Genomic DNA, 23,462 nt, shown 5'->3' with positions numbered 1-23,462 from the left:
GTGTAATTTTTAGGAAATGGCCCTTGCTGAACCAAGATTTCTGCCTTATATGGTTTGGCATACCTAAATAAACATTTAATAAATCCTAGCTTTACTTTCAAATCATTACAAACAGGTGTGAATGTCATTTCTTGGAAGAGTTTAAAATATGAATAATATCATACTCTTTAGAACAGTCTTATATATCAAGAAGGGTTTTTTTTTTAATCTTTAGTTAAATTTTGCTCAGCTCTTTGATAACTTTTTAATTGAGTGAAGTAGATGTTTTTCAATCTCACTTTAGGAATCATAAGGTTTAATGAGTTTAGCCTTTATTTCTACGTATAACATTTTATTTAGGAGATCATCTTTTAATCATCATGTTACCAAAGCATTGCCTTAATTTATGGTTAAATTTGTGCTTTATTGGAGCTTTTTCCATCACCTTTTGAGAATTTTACAGAGTAGGATGGGAAATGGGGATTAGGACATGTTTTCATGTCATTCAGGATATAATCTAACCACTATCTAGGGTAATCGTATAGTAGTACATAATTATATATATTATTTATGATATCCTTTGAGGCATCCAACATTGGTTACTGTCACAGATGGGATATTGGACTAGATGGACTAATGAAGTGTTCTGGTGGTGCTATCCCATGGGTCTAAAAACAAATATTTATATAAGTTTATATGAATTTATACAAAAACTAATGAGTACTATATTTGAGAATTTAATAATATGAATGTTGAGATTTTTACTGTAGGCATAGCTGTAACTCTTTTCTTTTATATATTTGTAATACTCTGTTTAGAACAGGATGATATAACAAAGTATATAGTCACACAGAATGTAAATTGAAGAGATTGTAGATGGACATATCCCTGGATATTATTTACTGCATAATCTGTCACTGGCCCAATTTCATATGATCATGTAGTAAAAGATCCTTCCACAGTGAAGGCTATTAGGGCTTTAACTGTAAGTCTCCTGGATATTTTCTGATTTGTATTTCTAAATTGCTATTACATTAGCATAGTATGGTAGTACATATGCATTTCTGCTTTGAGGATATAATTATATTAAAAAGTAATGGAAAGAACAAAGACTTTACATATTCATTAAAGGCAAAGGAGAAAGATGATGGACATCGGAAACTATTATTGTGCTCATTATCTAAACATGGTCATAGTCTACATAATTGTGCTTTTGTGTTCACCATTGTGTCCTGTTCTTAGTGGTTTGAATGGAAAACATATGCTGAAGAGAAATATGTGTAGGCTGTGAAAATATTGGCAGTGGTAGCCAGCTTTTAGTCTAAGTTTAGTAGAAGGGAGAGAGCAAACGAGTGAGAATACACATTTCCATACAGGCTTTTTTTTTGTATGCTTATGTGTATGTGTATGAATTTGTTCCATATGGAGCTTATAATTAGTAAGTTATAAAGTCATTTGCTTTTTACTAAAATATGTAAACTCTCACAAATTTGGGTTGGGGCTAGAGACTAGTCTGATATAAGGATGAATTGTGGGTTTGATTTTGTAAAAATGGAGTTTTGTTATGTTTAAACGTAAATAGTAGCTAGAGTAGCTTAATGAAGTGGCAAGTAGAAGAAGGGACTTGCTTTAATGAAATGAAAAGATTGTTAATTAGTAAATTAATTATTTCAGTATATAATAATTATTTTCTGAAAGGCTATAAGGTACTTGTTAATATTAATGTTCTTTCTTTGTACTATTTAAGATTTTAAAAAAATCATGGAGCTTTGGATTCAGACAGAGTTTGCTTAAAAGCCTGATTTCTTCACTTAATAGTAGAATGACCTCAGACAAGCCATTTTACATCTTTAACCCTCATTTTCTTCATCTGGAAATGAGGATAGTAGTTTCTGTTGGGAAAAGTTGTTTTAAAGATTAAGTGAGGTATTCCTGGTGCCTGTCCATGCAAAAAAAAAGATTAAATGAAGTAAAGCACTTAAGCCATGGTCTTATCATAGTACATGTTTGTAGTGGTTTGGAGCTGTACGTACCACAGAAAAAGCATGTTCTTTAATTTAATCCATTCCTGTGGGTCTGGCCCCATTGTAAATATTACCTTTTGATGAGGCTACTTCTGTTAAGGTGTGACTGTGACCTGCCTCATTCAGGATGGGTCTTAATCTTCTTACTGGAGTCCCTATGCCTTGCTATGTGGCAGAGGAGCCAAGGATTGCTAGCAGTTGGTCTTCAGGAAGAAAGCATTGCATTTATGATGCCTGATTTGTACGTTTTCTTGGCCTCAAAATTGTAAGCTAATAAATTCCTGTTGTTCAAGATGAACCATTTCATAGTATTTGTTTAAATAGCCTAGGAAACTAAAACAATGCTCAATAACTACTGGAAATTATTATTCATTCTAATAGCCTTTTGAAAGTACTGAGGATAGGTTCAATTTGATAAAGTTTCGGTGGCTAAGAGATTTCAGATAGAGTCAAGAGGTCATTCTGGAGGTTACTCTTATGTAAGGTGTAGCCGTATACTGCAAACTACCACAGTATGCCGAGCTCCAACCAATAGTATTCCTGAGAATCCTAGGGAGTGCCCTGGGCTTTATCCAAGTCTCTATAAACATTTTTCCTAGTGCATTTAATTGTTCAGTAACCTAAAACCTCCATACTGATCCTATGCCAGATAAGCCCTGAAACCCAGAAATACCAGTCTTTCCAAGAACATCAACCAGTTTCATTCCTCTGCCTCATAAGGTCATCACATCTTTCCAGCATGAATAAGTTAAAATGGTCATTGCTTAGATATCCCTGAAGGTTGAGAGAATGATTAAGTGAGAGGTAAGAGGTATAACTGAGAAATGTATGTCAGTAAGAGGAAAGGGAAGGGTAAGGGGTATGGAATGTTGGGGGTTTTCTGTTTTCTTTTTATTTCTTTTTATAGAGTACTGTAAATGTTCTAAAAATGATCATGGTGATGAATGCACAACTATGTGATGATGCTGTGAACCATTGAGTGTATACTTTGGAAAATAGCTAGTTATGTGAATATATCTCAGTAAAATTACATTAAAAAATAAAGTGGTCTTGAAGAAATTGTTCTTAGAGAATTTTCTTGTCACTGTCTTATTCCTTGTTTTTTCCAGATAGTTTTCATACCATGAGTTGGGTAAGATTTAATGAATGAATAATGTTTCATTCAGCAAACATTATTTTGAGTGCCAGCCCTGTATTCCAACTAGCCATTTTTAATTTGCTCAAAGCTTGAAACAAAAGCAATGATTGGGATCTATCAACCTGGGTCTTAATTTTATTCTTTTTCCCTGTAATCCCCTAAAAATTTGACTACCTTCTTTTTGCTTTCACTGATTGTTAAGATTAATAAATTCAATTAATTTTGCCCACATCATTGTGGAGGTTTACCCTAAGTGATATAAAAATAAATTCCTGATAGGTAACTTTCAAAATGGGAAAGAGAATAATGCATCTGCTCACACTGTGTATGTCATGGAAGTCTGGTTGAAGTTCGATGATCTCTGAAGCCCATATGGAGTGAGACATTGGACAGGTTACAGATCTAACCACATAAGCACCCAGAAAGAACTATGTTACTACATAAGGCAACTTCTGCAACTCAAGCAGCCAAATCTACAAGCCCTAATATCTGGTTCCTTTGCCTTGAAAGTCTTGCTCTTCCAGCACTGGGGCACTCTCACCTGTTCAGAGCCTGGAGGCTTTCAATTTATGTACACTTAAGGGCTTATCATGGATGGGTCTGCCCATGGCCTAACACTGCCATAGTAGCTTCCAGTTCTTAGCTTTGCTCTGCTGTAGTCTAGTTCCTGTAGCACAATATGTGAGTCTTATACTTAAAACCCTCCAGTACCTTCTCATCACACTAAGAATTAAATCCAAACTCTTTATCCAAGTTTACAAAGCTCTACATGATCTGCCTTCTTCCAACCTCTCAGATCTTATCTTCTATCACCCTCTCCCTTGCCCACTATGGGTAAGGCACATTTGTCTTTTTTTCTGTTCCAGAACATTCCAAGTTCATTTCTGCCTTAGGGTTTCCTTTACTTGAAATGCTTTTTCCTCTTCTCTTTGCTTGGCTGACTATGTTTTGTCATTCAGATCTCATCTTAAGTGTCATCTTCTCAAAGCTTCCTTCTGGATCACTCAGTCTAAATTAGCCATTCAGTCCCTTTCTGTCAGGTCATTCATTTCATTTATCTGTGAAGATTCATTGCCATCTGATGTTGTTTCTTGACTGCCCTGTCACACTAAAGTCTAAGCTCCATAAAAGCAAAGGGCCTGAATGAATACATACTGAATGAATGAAATAAAGTCTTTTCATGAAAGCTTTGAAATTAGAAGTGTTTATGACCCAGGATGTGTTATTTAAGGAAAATGCCTTTCTTAGTGATGGAAAAAATATGTGTAGAAGTAATGAATCATATTACCTGGCCTTTAAGGCCAACTGGTCTACTGAATTCCACCGTTTGATAATGTTAGAGTTTTCCTGGGAAATATCTCAAAATTATATTGTGGTGGATCACATTTGTAATAAAATGTAAATTTTATGTTGTGGTTCTATTCTAAATAAAAAGATTTAGATAGGTTGCTTCTATTTGGTAACTTGTTACTTTTTGTATAACATTGGAAACCTCCACTTTTGACCGGTATTTACAAATTTTGATTTTATGCTTAATTAAAAATAATAAATTTGTGCTTAAGTACAATTTTACTTTTTCTTTCAGGGATTCAGCAAGGTTCACATTTTATCTTAAGTAAAATGAAATGGACATTCATGACTATTACATTTTTTAAAGATTAATTATAAATTCAATCCATGTTTTATAGCCAGAGAACATTTTAATTTGTCATTTTGTTGTTTTCTATCGTTAATCTGTTATGTTTTCCTATTATCTGATCCATCAGCTAGTTTCTCTCTGACTATCTAACATTCTCAGTTGGATAGATTATAAACAGAAATTAACAGGGGTTGCATAGGAGCTGCCCTCTTCCTGATTTATAGTTTCTTTCTCTAGTGGAGGGCGCTGGTTTGGTAACTTGTATTGAGGGTAGGAATTATCATGCTCCAGTATGGAGTGGATGGATGAATGATTTCTACTCTTAAAGATATTAACCAGATCCCTTCCCAAATAAAGACTAATAACTCAGATTTTTAAACAATCTTCTTGACAGATGAGGGCATAGAGAAGAGTGCATCAACATTAATTAACAATGTTGACTGTATATTCTTCTTAACAGTGATTGATAGTTCTTGGAGTACTATCTCTGCCCAGGAAGTGATGTTTTACACTGGGAGGTTTAAAGGTTACATTTTAATGTACCCTGTAAGTTGTGTTCCCTGAACTCAGTGAAAATGTATTAGTAAAACAAGTAAATTGCAAGTTGAAAATTTTACTGATGCTCTCAATAAAAGTATCAAAAGGCTTTTAAAAGTCTGTTCTTTATTCACAGTAACAGATATGTATAAGAAATGTATATAGGGCTAGTTTGACAAACTCTATGAGAACGTACATGAAACTGTCTGTATTGTAAAAGTTTTGGGTTTTCAAAAATTCTCACTATATCTGGAGACTAGTAATGTGAAACTGGTAGGCACTGTTAATTTTAATTGTTGTTTTGATGGGTTCATATCAACTTCTATAAAATTTAGCATCTATACTAAAGTGAATGAGTAGTTATCAATTTAAGATGATAGCTTATAATTTATAAAACATAAATAGAAACTCATTTAAGGATTCGAAAAGTTCGTTGTTTTATACACTCTAACTAAATCATATCCCTCCACCTCCCCCCATTGCTTTTAATACTTTGGTTCCAGATAATATTAATAGTTTTTGTTCCAGATATTAGTAATCTCAAAATATCAGGTGCAAGAGTCTTTTTTAGATGGCCATAATATTTCTGTTTTGATTGCTTCTTTTATTTATTGTTCTCTTTACATACTTGTTCAGATAGGGCTAGGCTTAGTTGCTGGAAGTTGCTATGATAGCATTTCTGAATGAGTCTACTGAATGAGAGAGTATTTTAATAATAAGCACTAATAGCAGTTCTTTTACATGACACTTTACACTCCTACTATACTTATGACATGTTGATAGTGTTTTAAACTTATTTGGTTAGATAATATCCCCAAATTAAATGCGTAAGTTTGCATTCAGGCTAGTGTTGTGGTTGATTGTTATTGGGGGAGAAAATGTCAGATTACTGCTTTTTCATAACATTAACCAAAATGCATTTGTCACCTGACAGTTTTTGCAGTGAAATGTTGTTATTTCATAGTTACTTTTGTAAGATAGCCTACCTCAAGATATTTTAACAGTATTATAATTCACTTAGCCCAAGGAATATGGTGTTTTTGTTGTTATTTTTAGGAAGTTGCATAAGCATTTTGGGTATAACTGTGTATATGATTTCTATCCATCTTCTCCTCTTCATGGTAGAGTGAGTATATTAAATACCAAAGAAAGCATGATCCACCTTATTTTTTTCTTTTAGTACAACTCTTACTTTAAATTTTAGAAGAAATTAAATATTAAATGTTAAATTAATATGAAATTTAAAAATAAACAGTTCAAACTTATAAAAAGATTTCTTCATGAAAAAGAGATTTGAAATTTTCATTAATTTATTGCCATTTAATAAATTATTTTAATTTATATTTGCTATTATAATATAACAAATCCAATATAGTTTAAAGGAACACTAGTTTGGGGATCCAAGACACCAGCTTTTGCCCTAGTACTACCATTTTATATAACCATGTGATCTTGGGCAATTACTTAACCATTTAAGGTCATTATTGTGTACAAGATGAAGTGATTCTACTAGGTAATCCCTAAGTACCTTCCACTCCTAAAATTTATTGACATAAATTCTGTTTAGTTGTAAGATTAATTGAGCACATTTATTGTCATACAATTTTAAGAGAGTTTAATTTTAACTTTATGTGTAGTTTAAATCCTAACTTATTTTCACAGTGATGATTTCTTAGGCTCATTTTTATCATTCATTTGTTAGGATATCAAAATCCAATTTCTATATAAACTAATAAGTGCATATACTTAATAATAAATGTAGCTAAGATTTATTGAGTCCTTACTATTCGCCAGCCATTCCCTGGAAATATGGCCATCTTTGGGATGTTTTTTAGACTCTCAAGGTACTATTTTTAACTTAAAATTGTTCTTGAACTTAGAATTTAATGACTTTTCATTTGCTATGGTATTATTTCATAAAATTTCAAATGAGTATCTAGCTTTTGCAGTGTAAATAAAACAATTCAGCAGTTACTTACTTGGTCACCAATCTAGGCAGAAGACATACCAAAAAAGACTTTTTAGATCATTGTAAGGGCTTTCACTTATACTTTGAGTGAGTTGGAAAGCCACTGAGGGTTTTGAGGAGAGAAGTAGCGTGATTTAACCTGTATTTGGAAAGGATCACTATAGATCTTGTTTTAGTGAGTAAGAGTAGAAGCAGGGAGACCAGTTAGGAGGTTTTTGACATAATCCTGGTGAGAAATAATGGTGGCATGACCAGGTGTTAGCAGTGGACGTGTAAGAAGTGTTCAGCTGCTGGATGTATTTTGAAGGTAGGGCTAACAGATTTGCTCATAGATTAGAAGTGGTGTGGAGGCAAGAAGAGATAAGATAATGCCAAGATTTATAGCCTAACTATTTGAAGGGAGGCTGAAGTTCCATTTACAGAAGAATACTGTAGGTAGAAGAGGTTTTTGGTAAGCAGCAAAGCTTGGTTTTGGACATAATAAGTTTGAGGTACTTACGAGGCATCTATGTAGAGATGCTTGGTAAACTATTGTATCTAAGTCTGGAATTTAGGGGCAAGGTATGGTCTAGATAACAAAAATCGGGCAGTTAACAGTATATAATGATACTTAAAGATGAGACTGGATGAGCTTGACCAAAGGAGTGAGTATAAAAAAAGAAAGGGTCCAAAGATTAAGCCTTGGGGCACCAATATTTTAGAGTTTGAGAAAATGGAGAGAGGTCATTAAAGGAATTGAAATGTGGCCAGAAAGTGAAGAGTCCTGGAAGCCAAATGTGAAAGTGTCTCAAGGAGAAGTGAGTGTTCAACAGATAAGGACTTAGAATGGTTAATAGAGTTGACAGTGCAGAGGTAACTGGTGGTAATCTTGTCAGGCAGGTTCATTGGGGGTAGAGGGTACGGTGAGAAGGGGAGGCGAAAACTGATTAGAATGGGTTCCAGATAGAAGGGAAGGAAATGAATTGGAGACAGTGAATAGAGGCAATATGAATGTGAAACTATTATAAAAGGCAATAGATAAAATGGGTTAGCAACTGAAGATAATGTAAGTCAAAAGTCTTTTGTTCCTTCTGTCGGTGTTTTTAAAGGATTTGCGAAACTACAGTATATTTTATGCTAATGGGAGTACTCAGAAAAAGGGAGAGAGAGAAGAGAAAAACAGAACACCTGATGATGTAAAATACTGTCTTTTTCAATTCTTGAAATAGTTCTATTTTTAAATGTAGTTTTGAGTGTGATTTCTCCTTTCCTTACTCTACAGTTTATTCATTAACTGGAAAGGTAGAAGATGAGGGGGAGCTTTGAGAACTTCCCAATTCCTAAACTCTGTATTGAGTGTGAGGAAAATGAACAAATAGAAAAGGACCAGAACAGGGTATAGGTAGTTTCTTACCCATTTTTAATAATGTTTAGCTGTTTTTTTTTGCCTTTTAAACTCTGTGATTCTTTTGAAAAAAGTCACCTCTTTTTTTAGAAGAAACTTTTTTTTTGATATTGTGCAGGGGTTCTGTAATTAAAACTCCATGAAGGCGGTAATTCTCTGCCTTGTTCAGTGCTGTATCTCTAGTCTGTAGCTTAGTCTCTGGCACCTAGAAAGTGCCTAATAAGTATTTATTACTTGAATGAATAGATTCATTAATTCTCTACCTCAGTAAAAGAAGGAACTACTGACCTTTTGAGTGAGGAAAATAATGCTGTTTTTTTTCTGCTTTTACAAAAGAAATAAGATTTTAGTTCCTTCATTCAACAAGTAAAATCTTCCCTAAAATTTAATGGATAGCTTAATTCAAGATTAAAATACTAGCAGAGATATTGATTGTTACAACTGTAATGTATTAAAATAATGTAATTTAAGCTTGGGATCTGGTTTCTAGTCATTGCTTGACTACTTACTGGCATTTCATGTTTGGTCTCTCTGAGCCCTGATTTTTTTCATTTGTAAAAGAAGTTTAATAGTAACAGCCTCACTAGGTGCTTTAAGAGTTAGTACTACATAAAATAACGTAAAAGCATTTAACATTATACACATTGTTCTTTTGATAACCAAACTGTTAGCCCTAATTAATCTTCTATTTTTCACTTAAAATTTCAATTTCAGGAAGATGAGAAATTATATTTTCCTATATTGTTGTTTATTTTGTAGTATGTATTTTGGGCTTTAATATTTTGAATATAGACACAGTATAGAATTGTACTTAAGGGTACAGGTGCCTAAGCAAGACCATTTCATTTAAGTTCAGTATAAGTTCACTTATTAACTATGTGACTGGATAAGTTACTTCCCCTTTTTCAACCTCAGTTTTCTCATTTACAAAGTAGTAACAAAAATATCACCTACCTCATAATGTGGATGGTGTAAGGATTAAATATATATATAAAGTTCCTGGAATCATCCTTGTATGTAATAGGTCATATATGTGTTAATTATTATTGTCTTTCCCTTCTGTCTTCAAATCATGTCTTTTACTTATAGATAATGGAAGGAGATACTGCTAAATATTTTTAAATATTTTAATGAATTAGATATCAAAATTGTTAAAAATCTTGTAACTGTCTCTGCAGTATAAAAATAATGATTAAATTTATGGTTCTAATTAATGGTTGGAGGCTAAACCTTCATTTAACTTAAGGTTTTGAAGTATAATTTTTTCCAAAACTATTTAAATTCAGTTGATTGAGGTAGTATAATTTTGATATCCAATCAGAATGGTGACAGCTGTTGTACTAGTGCCGTGAATTTTTATCTCGAGTTTATTTTGCTACATAGACCTGTGTCTAATAAAAAAAAAAGATGATGCATAAACCTTCATTTGAGTTTGAATGTGCTTCTGTTTTTGGTTGAGGTATAAATGTTATTTCTGGCTGCGCCCTTCATACTTAGTTCTTCTTACAACAAATGGAAAGTCCTTAATTGTACCTAAGAGAATAGTTAATCCACAGTGGACATATGGTGAACAAAAGCTGAGTCTAGTAAATGAAATAAAATTATAAATGGTAAATGTCTGAATGTCTACAATGTCTGGCAACTATGAAAGATACTGTATTGTTTGAGATTAGTAAATTTTGTGTTCAGTATAATTGCTTTCTCTTGGCATGTTTGCGCGTATATATGTGTTTATATATACGTGTGTGTGTGTGTATTTATGTATGTATCAATTAAATTAAAAGACATTTTCCCTAATTATGTAGAAAGTAGATGTGTTGTTTTTACTGTTCATTAAGCTTTTGTGATGTAACTTTGTTGTCAACAATAGAAGCTGATGATCTCACATTTTTGAAAAGTTGCTGCTCTTTTGATTGGGGGCAGTTAATTAGCATTAACCCAGAACAGTTCTTGGGGTTTATGGCTTTGAGCATTATGTGTGATTGCACTGCTCCAGCAAAAGGTTAAGTATTAATGGAACATGGTCACAGTCCTTTTACTCAAAGAAAACATGTTACTTGTAAGTTTTCTTTTGATTTTACTTTTACAGTTATATTGAATGTCTTCATTCATTTAGTCTTCTATAAAGCAAATATTGTTGCACATGCACTGGATAATAAGTCTTTTTTAGGACTACTTGTGTGGTATGTCACAGATCATTAACTGCAAGTAACCACCTGACTTGAGGGAAGCCTGGAAGCATCATTATAGTGAAATATACGTTTATTTAGGTATCACTGTAGCACTTTGATTCATAGAAATGTCACCAATTGCTACTGTGACATTCAGGGAATGATAGATATTAATTGCTGTAGACTGTAAAAGGAATATATTTCTAACAATAGAAAATATAAGAATAAATGTTATTGAAATGTCTATATTTTCTCTAATAATTATTTTTAAATAATTAATTAGGTGATAAATGAAGTTAAATTAGGTGATTCTTTAAGATGCTTTCAACTCTGTGTGTGATTCTATGTTTGTGGTAAATTGAAGGCATATTCTGAGTTCTCCCTAATTTGATATACCTTTAATTAAGCAGCATAGTAAGGTAATAGCAAACTTAATATAAGTATTTAACTCAGTTGATGAATAAAGCAATAAGTTCTTTCTTTGAGTACATGTCTGTTTCCTAGGCACAAATGTCATGATTCCTGCCCTCAGAGAACTTAAAGTTTTGCTGTGGAAGTGAAACATTGTCAGCTGAGGATTAAGAGGAATGTGGGACTCAAGCTAGTCTTTGCAAAATTAGATACATAAAAGAAAGGACTAAATTTCAGGCTAAGTGTAATATTTAAAAATAAGGCATAATTAGAAGGAGTTTGACAGAAATCTTTACTAATGAAACTAATGCAAGTATTTGCAATTTTGAACCAATATATGCTATTTTAATTTTGATTTTATTTGGGCTTTATAATTTAAACCATATTACAGTAAAAATTAGATATAGCAGTTGGAAACATTGTTGCTGTTTTTTTAAAATTTTATTTTATTTTCCAGTAGTGCCTAGGTTCCTTTTGAGTCAAACTTGAGTTGTTTAAATATGATGACGACACTATGTCCCCATTTGTAAAGCATCTGCCAGCCATTCTGCTGAGTGATCTCCCTTTATAAGACTGAGAAAATAGTTTCAGAGATTAACTTGCCCTTTGTTAAATAGCTGGAAAGGATGGAGCTAAAGTTTGAATCCAGCTCTGTTTTCCTTCAGAGTACATACCCTACTTTCTGTCTTATTACAGGACATTTCTATTTGGAATTTAATCTTTGCTCTTTTGCAATAAAAATAATTTATATATATGTATACATACACCCACAACACAGAAAACTAGTAGTAAGCTAACTTTTGCTTTAGTAATGTGAAATTTACTATATTCCCAGAATCCTACTGCACCTAAAATAATTATTAGCCTATTGGATAGGAAGTCCAGAGCCCTTTTAACTCATTTATATATCTGAATAATTCATTTTGGAGTTTCTTGAAATGAAATATGAGTTACACTTCTGTAATTTGACACTTCTGTATTTTAAGCAGGTTAGAGAGCATAGATTTTAATTGATAAATAGTCGAGCTATTGTATTTTAATCTGTTAAAAATAAATGTCAGAAGCTGAGTATTGAAACTGGAAGGATACAGAAATAATCTAATTATATTATTTTATTAATGAGGAAACCAAACATAGGTCTTTGAAAACATGAAAATCAATGGGAATTAAATTTGTAGACAACCTTTAAAACATGTATTGTATAAAAGTGTGGATTACCATGTGTGATTAATCAGTTTGGGTAAGTTATTTAAATAACTCCGCCCAGTCCTCTTTTTTTTTTTTGGTATCAGGAGAATCAAATGTTCATACTTTGGAAATCAAGGAAAAATACTTCTAAAAATAAATAGTGTAATGCCCCCTTTTTATTTTCTGTGATTAATCAGTTTGGGTAAGTTATTTAAATAACTCCGCCCAGTCCTCTTTTTTTTTTTTTGGTATCAGGAGAATCAAATGTTCATACTTTGGAAATCAAGGAAAAATGCTTCTAAAAATAAATAGTGTAATGCCCCCTTTTTATTTTCTGGTCTAACATCTGTAAAATTATAATGGAAATTAGAAGGAGGATGAAAATGAATTGATTTACAGAAATACAGTACTTTATGTGATGTTTAGGAGCATATCTGTACATCAAGTGAATTTTCTTTTTTTACCAGTGTGGTATAATTTCAAAAGCTTGGTTATTTTATCTCTTTTCCCAAGTTTAATAAATTACACAGAGGGAATTGTCACCATAAAATAATTTTTAGAAGATGGTGAAGTATAAGCTAACTACTTTTTGGCACATTAAAAAATAATTGTTTTTATTAGGAAGCCCTAGTTAATAGAATTGTTACAATCTGTCAGTTTTTGTAGATAAATTATGTTGATGCTGATAAATTTTTAATTTCAAGTGAAAGTCACGCAAAAATTTTTCAGGACTAACAAGGCAATCATGAAACCCTTGATGTGTTGCGACCAGCTATACACTATATTATAAAAAATTTAATGTTAAAAAGTAGGTATTGAAGCTTATAATTGGCTTACTTAAAAAATGGACAGTAGAGTCACAGTGTGTGTGAGAGAGCGCACGTGAGTATATATATATATAATAGGCCTACCCTCTGCCTTTGAAGCAAACTCACCCTCTCCATGTGCTTGGGTGGGTCCACCCTTCTGGCTTGAAGTATCTTGGCTCAAGACCTTAGCTTCATGGTTCTGCCTCTTAAGTTATTTTTACTTCAGTTTGTCTCTTTTCTGCCCAGACTGACAGTCGTTCTGTTTATATAGATCCCACAACACTCTTGTTGGTTTTCAATGTAGTATGCAGGAATCATAACCATCAGACAACTGGACTTTCCACACATCCTTCCTGGATAACTCCATTGCCAATCCTGGCTTTTTCTAAAATGGCTGACTGGCTCCCCATTTGCTTAAATCCTCACATGGCACCCAGTTCTCTGGGGTCTCCCTTTCTGGAAGCCCACAATTTTCCAGACCATCAGTTTCTGGTTTCTTTATACCCTAGAGTTCATTAAGTTGTCAGCTTATCTCTCCTGTTACATTTTACTATAAGCTGCAAGGAGAAACCAGACTGCACACTTACCACATTTAATTTGGAAATCTCTTATGCTAAATATCCAGGTTCATGGCTTTTAAAATCTGCCTTCCATCCAAAACCAGTAGTCATTTTTTCTAGATTATTTGCCAATTTAAAATAAGGATCTCCTTTCTTCCAGTTTGCAATAACACATATATCATTTCTACCTAAGGCCTTATCAGAGGTACCTTTGGAGTTCATATTTCTACCAACTGTCTCTTCAAATCATTCTAGGCCCTCTGTATTAAGCGCTTCACAACCCTTCCAGAAGTTTCCCCTTATCCATTAAAAAAGCTGTTTCAACATGTTTGGTATTTGCAGACCATAGCACCTCACTTCTCTGGTACCAAAATCTGTTTTAGTTTGTTAAAGCTGCCAGAATGCAATATACCAGAAATGGAATGCTTTTAGAATGGAAATTTATTTAGTTGCAAGTTTACAATTCTAAGGCCATTAAAATGCCCAAACTAAGGCACCCTAACCAAGATACCTTTATTGAAGCAAGTCTGATGGGTCCTGAACACCCTGTCAGCTGGGAAGGCACATGGTGACATCATCTAGCTTTCTCTCCTGGCTTTTTCTTGCGGCTTCCCTGGGGGCATTTTCTTTCTACATCTGCAAAGGTGTCTGGCTGTGTGGGCTCTGTTGGCACTGAAGCCTTATCCAAAATGGTTCCTTCTTAAAGGGCCCCAGTAAGCAACCCCACCTTGAATGGGGGGGAGACACATTTCCATGGAAACCATCTAATTAAAAGTTACCACCCACAACTGGGTGTGTTACATCTCCATGGAAGTAATCAGAAAGATCTGACCCAGCAATATTGAGTGAGAATTGAAGAACATGGCTTTTCTTGGGTATATAATGTCTCAAATTGGCACAGGGTCTCACCCACAATTGGGTGGGTCACATCTTTATGGAAATAACATAATCAAAAGATCCCACCCAACAAATGTCTGCCCCCCACAAGATTGGATTAGAAGAACATGGTTTTTCTGGGTATACATAATAATTTCAAACCAGCACAGCTACCAGTTTAGCTTCAGTAGTTTACACATTCTCTGATCCCATATTCCTCTGTTTCCTCTCTTTGTGTTGTTTTGTCCCACCTTACCACTATATATTTTGCCATTCCGTTATCAGGAAATATGCCTTTTTTTTTCTTGTTCAACTGTATTCTGATGCTTATAGGAATTAAAGAGTAAAGTTGTGCATTGAAGATACATTGGGTTTTGCATTTACCCTTTTAATTACCATTATTGCTGGTCTTCATTTCTTCACAGTTACTCTCTCCTGTCTTTTTCAACCTGAGAACTCCCTTTAGTAATTCTTGTGAAGCAGGTCTTTTGTTGATGAGCTGTCTCATTTTCTGTTTATCTGTGAATATTTTAAAGTCTCCCTCTTTTTTTTTTGCATCTTCTCCCTCATTTTTGAAGGATGGTTTTGTTAGATAAAGAATTTTTGGCTGGCAGATTTTCTCTTTGAGTACCTTAAATATATCATACCACTGCCTTATTGCCTTCATTGTTTCTGATGAGAAATCAAAACTAAGTCTTATTGAGTGTCTCTTATATATGATGAATTGCTTTTCTCTTGCTGTTTTCAGAACTCTGTCTTTGGCATTTGTCTTTCTGATTAGTAGGTGTCTCATAGTACATTTCTTAGGGTTTATTCTGTATGGAGTGTGTTGCTCTTCTTGGGCATGTATATTTATGTCTTTCATAAGAGCTGAGGGATATTTGGCCTCTGTTTCCTCAAATATTCTTTCTTCTCCTTTTCCTTCTTTTCTTCTCCTGGGGCATGCATGACATGTATGTTTGTACACTTCATGATGTCACTCTAATCCCTGAGATCCTGCTCAATTTTTTTCTCTTTTCTCTGTCTGTTCTTCTGACTGTATGATTTCAATTGTCCTGTTTTCTAGTTCACTGTTTCTTTCTTCTGCCTGTTCGTATCTGCTTTTGTCTACCTCTAATGTTTTTTGTTTTTTTTTTTTTCGCATGGGCAGGCACTGGGTATTGAACCCGGGCCTCCGGCATAGCAGATGAGAATTCTGCCTGCTGAGCCACTATGGCGCACCCTCTAATGTATTTTTAATCTCTACTATTGTACCTTTCATTCCCCAAATTTCTGTTTTGTTTCTTTATACTTTCAAATCCTTCTTTATGATCATAACTGTCTTCTTAATATCCTTTAACACTTTATCCATATTTTCCTTCTTCATCTTGAATTTGTATAGGAGATTTGTTTGAATTTCTCTGATTAGTTCCAAATTCTGTGTCTTCTCTGAAGTTTTAATTTGTTCCCTGATTGAACTATATCTTCCTGTTTCTTAGTATGGCTTGTAAGTTTTTGTCTTTCTAGGCATCTGATTATATTGTTGAGTTAGCTTTGATGGTCAATTTCTCCTTCTTGTCTAGAGTTTTATTGCTGATTAGCTTTTTGTTATGATTCTTCTTTGATACTTAGTCCAACTTATTCTAGACTTTTAGAGTAGCCCAAGTTTAACTGTTCAGAAAGCTCTTTTTTTTTTCTGCTGCTTCTGTGAGGATCTTGATCTGTTTGGTTTTCATACAGAATTTTCTCCTTTGTGCCTATCATTTGTTTAAATTCTTTCCTTCACCAAGTGTCCCTTTTTCCTTACTCTTCAGGTCTGAGAACTGCCTTTTTTTTTTTTTTTTTTTTAAAGTTCAGTTTAAACTCCCTGTGCTGGTTTGAAACTGTTGTGTACCCTAGATAAGCCATGTTCTTTAATCCTCATTCAATGTTGTAGGGTAGGATCTTTTTGATTGTTTCCATGAAGATGTGACCCACCCAAATGTGGGTAGTAGCTTGATTCTACGGTGTCTGTGAAGATATGTCTCCACCCATTCAAGGTGGGATTGCTTACTGGAGCCCTTTGAGAGGGAACCATTTTGGAAAAAGTTACAGTGCCAACAGAGCTCACACAACTAGAGATCTCTGGAGATGCAGAAGAAAAATGTCTCTGGGGAAGCCTTATGAAATGAGGAGAGAAAGCTAGCAGACTTTGCAGTGTGCCTTCCCAGCTGAAAGAGGTGTCCATAAGCCAGAGACCACAGTACACACCAGTCATATGCCTTCCCAGCTGACAAATATGTTCTTTTTTTCTTTTACATGGGCAGGCACCGGGAAACGAACCCGGGTCCTCGGGCATGGCAGGCAAGCCCTCTTACCTGCTGAGCTACTGTGGCCCGCCCGACAGATATGTTCTTGATGGTACCAGCCTTTGTTGAGTACAGGTAACTTCTTGGTACCTTAATTTGGACATTTCATGACCTTAGAACTGTAAACCTACAGCTTAATAAATTCTCTTTTTAAAAGCCATTCCATTTCTGGTATATTGAATTCTGGCAGCTTTAACAAACTGAAACAGATTTTGATACCAGAGAAGTGGGGTGCTGCTGTAGTTTGCAAATACCAAACATGTTGAAACAGCTTTTTAAGTGGATGAGGGAATGATTCTGGAAGTGTTATGAGAAGCTTAATAGAGAAGGCCTAGAATGCTTTGAAGAGACTGCTGGTAGAAATGTGGACTCTAAAATACCTCTGATAAGGCCTTAGACATGATACATGTCTTATTGCAACCTGTAAGGAAGGCAGTCCATCTTTTAGAGTGGCAGAAAACTTAGCAAAATTGACTACTGGTTTTGGATGGAAGGCAGATTTTAAAAGCCATAACTTGGATATTTAGCATAAGAGATTTCCAAATTAAATGTGGTAAGTGTGCATCCTGGTTTCTCCTTGTAGCTTATAGAAAAATGTAACAGGAGAGATAAGCTGAGAACTGAATGAACCCTTGGGTACTAGGAAACCAGAAACTGATGGTCTGGAAAATTGTGGGCTTCCAGAAAGGGAGACCCCAGAGAATTGGGTCCTAGGTGAGGATTTTTTTTTTTTTTATTATAATCATTCCATTCTACATATATAATCAGTAATTCATAATATCATCACATAGTTGCATATTCATCATCATGATCATTTCTTAGAACATTTGCATCAATTCAGAAAAAGAAATAAAAAGACAACAGAAGAAAATTCATATATACCATACCCCTTACCCCTCCCTATGTGAGGATTTAATGAAACATGGAACCAGTCAGCCATTTTAGAAAAAGCCAGGATTGGTTATGGAGTTAACCAGGAAGGATTTGTGGAAAGTCCTATTGTCTGATGGTTATGATCCCTGCATACTACATAGAAAACCAACAAGAGTGTTGTGGGATCTATATAAACAGAACCCCTATCAGTCTGGACTAAAAGGGACAGAAAATGGACAGATTGAAGTAAAAATAACTTCAGAGGCAGAACCATGAGAAGTTAAGGTCTTGAGCCAAGATACTTTGGGTCAGGAGAGTGGACCCACCCAAGCACATAGAGAGGGTAGGTTTACCACAGAGGCAGAGGGTGGGCCTTCCACCTGGATGTTCTGGAAGAATTGTGCTGCCGCAGGCCTTGGAAAAGGAGAAGCACATTCCTTGGGGATTGCGGGGAGTCTGGCTGCCACACCATTGTTCTGGAGTGGTTGAATGTGTGCCCCTAAGATGGCAGAGATCCCAGATGCTGCCCTGATGTTTGGAGGGGGTGGAGCTTAGAAAAAGGTGGTCTCCCAAATGTCACCCAAGGGTGGGACTGCCACTTTCTAAAGCCCTGAGGATAAATGACTCTCAGACTTTTAAGTCTAGTGGAATTTGCCCTGCTGGGTTTAGGAACTGTTTGGGACCTTTGACCCCTATTTTCCTTCTGATTTCTCCCAGTGGCAATGGAACTATCCCTCCTTTGCATGTTTATAGCAGATAACTTGTTCTGAGTTTTACAGGTCCAGAGCTGGAAGAGAGTTGTGCCTTAGGACAGACAATGCCTGTAGTTGATTTTGTTGAGATTTTATATACTATTTCTGACTTTGTATTGTATTTGCATTTTTTGAAATGGTTTTAAGGCTTTGTTATGTAATGATGGAATGAATGTATTTTGCATTTGGAAAGAACATGATTTTTTGGTGGCCAAAGGGTAGAATATACTGGTTTGAAACTGTCATGTATCCCAGTAAAGCCCTTTCCATTGAATCCTTGTCCCTGTCCCTACTCTTATGTTTTTACTGAATAGATTAGTTTTGCCTGTTTTAGAACTTCATATAAATGGAATAATATACTATGTACTGCTTTGTTTTTTATTCTCTTTAGCTTTTCTAATTTTTCTTTTAACATAACTGCTAAAAAATGTTATTATTTTTTAAATCCAGCATTTATATATGATTGTGGTGGGAGTCAGGCCCTGGCCCTGCCCTGTCAGCATGTTTTGAAAAATCACTGTCTGTTAGTTTTTCACGTGGGCAGACACCAGAAATCAAACCCAGGTTGCCACCATGGCAGGTGAGAGCTCTGCCTGCTGAGCCACCTTGGCCCACCCCATCTGTTAGTTTTTATTGATAGATAATCATATCTACAATTAATGATAGTTCTTTTTCTTCCTTGCCTGTAGCTTGAGTTGGTTAAGACTCATAAAGAGTTTGAATAGTCACATTGATACCAAGCATTCTTATCTAATCTTGACTTTATGAGAATGCCTTTAGTATTTTCCAACTAAATAGTAGTTTTGCCGTTAGTTTCTAATTGATAATCTCTATCAAATTAAAGAAGTCTTTTTTCCATTCCTAGCTTATTTACTTTTATATTAGCAATGTAAGTTGGCTTTTTCATTTAGTCAGCATTTATTTGACTTTTTCCTCCTTTTGCATATTCTTAGTGGGTTATATAAAAAGATTTCCTAATTTTAAACTAGGTTTCTAATTCCTAGATTAAACTTTCTTTGGTTACAGCATGTTGTTTTGTTTACATATTGCTAGATTCAGTTTATATTTTATTTAAATCTTTATTTTAAATGGATTAGCCTAAAGTTTTCCTTCTTTGTGCCAGCCTTGACTAGTTTTGGTTCCAAGATTATTTCAGCTTTATAAATGAATTGGGAAATTCCCCATGTGTTTGTGTGCACTGAATCAATTGAAATAACATAGGAATTATCTATTCTTGGAAGGTTTTGTGTAACTTGTTTGTAAAATCATCAGGATTTTGGTTTGTTTTTTAGGGTTAGATCTTTTACTACCTGTTCCATGTCTTTTTTTGGTATTAGAATTTTGTATTCCTTTTTTTGATCCTGGTAAATTTTGGTTATTTATATTTTCATGGATGATTCGGTCTAAATTTTAAAATTATGAAAATTGGGTGAATGGATTAACAAAAATTTCCCTTGCTGCATGAGAATCTGATCTTCAGTTAAACAGTCTAGCTTTGTTCCCTTGGTACCTAGAAAAGGTAGTGTCTTAATTTGCTAGGACTGTTGTAACAAAGTACCACAGAATAATTGATTTAGACAGCAGCAATTTTTGATCTTAATTCTGGGGGCTAGAATTCCTAAATCAAGGTGTTGGCAAGACCCTACTTCCTCTCAAAGGAGAGAATGTGTTCCATGTTTCTCCCCTGATTTTGGTGCATGCCTATTAACCCATTGTTCTTGACTTGTGGTGGCATAGCTCCATCTCTGTCTCTCACATGGCCATCTCTGGGTCTCTGTCTCCTTCAGTCCAGGCTAGCAGTATTTCTGCTGGTATAAAATTCTTAAAATGTTGCTCATCTTCCATGTAGTTTATGGAGGTCCAACCATTAGAAAAGTATGCTCTCCAAAGATCTTTCCTAGACAGGTACATCTCTATTGCTGGCTTTTTCGGAGATGGTTAAATGGGTTCATGAGCCATATACCTAATTTTTTTGACAAGTGGTTGTCCAGTAACACCCTCAGCCGAGTCTGGAGCATGCTATCTGGACAGGTTGAGGATTTTCTAAATCATCAAGTGCTGAGTCCTTTTTGATTAATTTCTCAATTTTCTCTTTCTTTCATATTTTACGATAAGTAGCAAGGAGAAACCAGGCAGCGTATGCTTGTTTTTTTTTGTAGCCATTTCAGGTTTTTAAAATAAAGAGGTCAAGACCATGCTGTAAGCTATTAAGAAATTCTTCTTATGATACAAGGTTGTTTAGAAAATAATGAATTAGAAAGAATTTCCAAATCTGTAATGAGAACAAAATTGTTTAAAAATGTTAATTGAGTTATGAAAGACAAGAGGGGAAAGAGGAGAAAATAGAAAATATATTATAGAAAATAAAATAATCGGATAAAACAGAACAAATATACCATAGACTAATTAATGAAATGAATTAACCCATTTGAAAGGCAAAGAGACCAAGACAGGATTTATAAAAATATAAAGCTATGCAGACTGTGAGAGATAATTTGATATTGAAATGTTGGGGTTTTAACATGACAGGACAAGTTCAGATAGGTTATTTTATCATAAATTATTATTTATGAAATTATTATTTATTTTTAATAAATAAAAGCACTGCCTTTGATGACCTTAAGAGATATCTGTAACTCCACAACTACAATTTTTGGAAGAAAAATACAGTAAAGGGTACACACACATACATACACACACAAACACACACTTTTTTTTAAATTAATGTTTAAATTAAAAAAAATATATAACAAACGCAAGCATTCTTAGCTTATGATCATTCCGTTCTACATATATAATCAGTAATTCACAATATCATCACATAGTTGCATATTCATCATCATGATAATTTCTTAAAACATTTGCATCAATTAAGAAAAAGAAATAAAAAGACAGCAGAAAAATAAAACAAAAACAGAAAAAAAAGATTTTCCATACCATACCCCTTACCCCTCCCTTTCATTGATCATTAGCATTTCAAACTAAATTTATTTTAACATTTGTTCCCCCTATTATTTATTTTTATTCCATATATTCTACTTGTCTGTTGACAAGGTAGATAAAAGAAGCATCAGACACAAGGTTTTCACAATCAGACAGTCACATTGTGAAAGCTATATCATTATACAATCATCTTCAAGAAACATGGCTACTGCAACACAGCTCTAGATTTTCAGGCAGTTCCCTCCAGCCTCTCCATTACATCTTGACTAACAAGGTGATATCTATTTAATGTGTAAAAATAACCTCCAGGATAACCTCTCTACTGTTTGGAATCTCTCAGCCATTGACGCTTTATTTTGTCTCATTTCGCTTTTCCCCCTTTTGTTTGAGAAGGTTTTCGCAATCCGTTGATGCTGAGTCTCAGCTCACTCTAGGGGTTATCTCAATCCCTTGATGCTGAGTCTCAGCTCATTCTAGGATTTCTGTCCCATGTTGCCAGGAAGGTCCACACCCCTGGGAGTCATGTCCCACGTAGATGGGGGAGGGCAGTGAGTTGGCTTGTTGTGTTGGCTGGAGAGAGAGAGAGAGGTCACATCTGAACAACAAAAGAGGTTCTGTTGGGGGTGACTCTTAGGCGTAATTTTATGTAGGCTTGACCTATCCTTTGTGGGGTTAAATTTCATATGAACAAACCCCAAGATTGGGGTCTCAGCCTGTAGCTTTGGTTGTCCGTACTGCTTGTGAGAGTATCAGGAATTCAACTTGGGAAAGTTGAATCTTCCCCCTTTCTCACCAAGCCCCGAAGATGACTTTGCAAATACATTTTTATTCACTGTTAAAATCACTCTGGGATTAATTGGGGCATCACTCTGGACAAACCAACAAAATCTCATCTCCTACTCAAGGTTCCATATACTTATGGTGTTCAGTTTAGCTGTCTACATAAGTTATGTTAGGAAATGCACTAGTCAAAATATACATTATGTACCAAATGAACATTTTTTGCTTTAGTCTCACACATAAGTTAAAATTTTTAAATATTAATTGCTATTTATTTTCAACACCCTACAGTAATGACATTCCTTTGTTCTTCCGCATGCAAAAACATTTTTAAAATTTGTACATTTAGTCACTATCATTATTTGCTCTAGGCATTCCTGAATTATACCATCTCAGTCTTTATCATCTATCTTTCTTTCTGATTTCATTTGTGCCTCCAGCCTTCCTCCCTCTATTGTTCTCACAATCAACTTCATTCAGTGTTTTAATATAATTGTATTACAATTAGGTAGTATTGTGTTACCCATCTGAGTTTTTGCAATCAGTCCTGGAGTCCTTCAGCTCCAATTACCCAATGTTTTACCCTATTTCTATCTCTGATGGTTTCTGTTTCCAATGAAATTCTCCAAGTTTATTCACTAATGCCAATTCATATCAATGAAACCATACAGTATTTGTCCTTTTGTTTCTGGCTAATCTCACTCAGCATAATGTCCTTGAGGTCCATCCATGTTGTTACATACTCCATAACTTTATTTTATCTGACAGCTGCATAAAATTCCATTGTATGTATATACCACAGCTTGTTTAGCCACTCGTCTGTTGATGGTCATTTTGGCTGTTTCCATCTCTTTGCAATTGTAAATAATGCTGCTATAAACATTGGTATGCAAATGTCCGTTTGTGTCCTTGCCCTCAGTTTCTCTGAGTAGATACCTAACAATGGTATTGCCGGGTCATATGGCAATTCTATATTTAGCTTCCTGAGGAACCACCAAACTGTCTTCCACAGCGGTTGTACCATTTGACATTCCCACCAACAGTGGATAAGTTGTGCCTCTTTCTCCACATCCTTTCCAGCACTTGTCATTTTCTGTTTTAT

General features: G+C 34.6%; 1 protein-coding gene across 10 annotated transcripts in view; it reads left to right on the top strand.

Moving 5' to 3' along the window:
- Positions 1-23,462, top strand: part of RAB28 (RAB28, member RAS oncogene family) — a 267,344-nt gene that overhangs the window by 29,103 nt on the left and 214,779 nt on the right. The gene's annotated exons all lie outside the window — the stretch shown is intronic.

Source organism: Tamandua tetradactyla, chromosome 19 (assembly GCF_023851605.1).
Source record: "Tamandua tetradactyla isolate mTamTet1 chromosome 19, mTamTet1.pri, whole genome shotgun sequence".
In the NCBI taxonomy this organism is placed as follows: Eukaryota; Metazoa; Chordata; class Mammalia; order Pilosa; family Myrmecophagidae; genus Tamandua; species Tamandua tetradactyla.
Note: the sequence above shows the minus strand (reverse complement) of the source record. Positions and strands in the feature narration are given on the sequence as shown.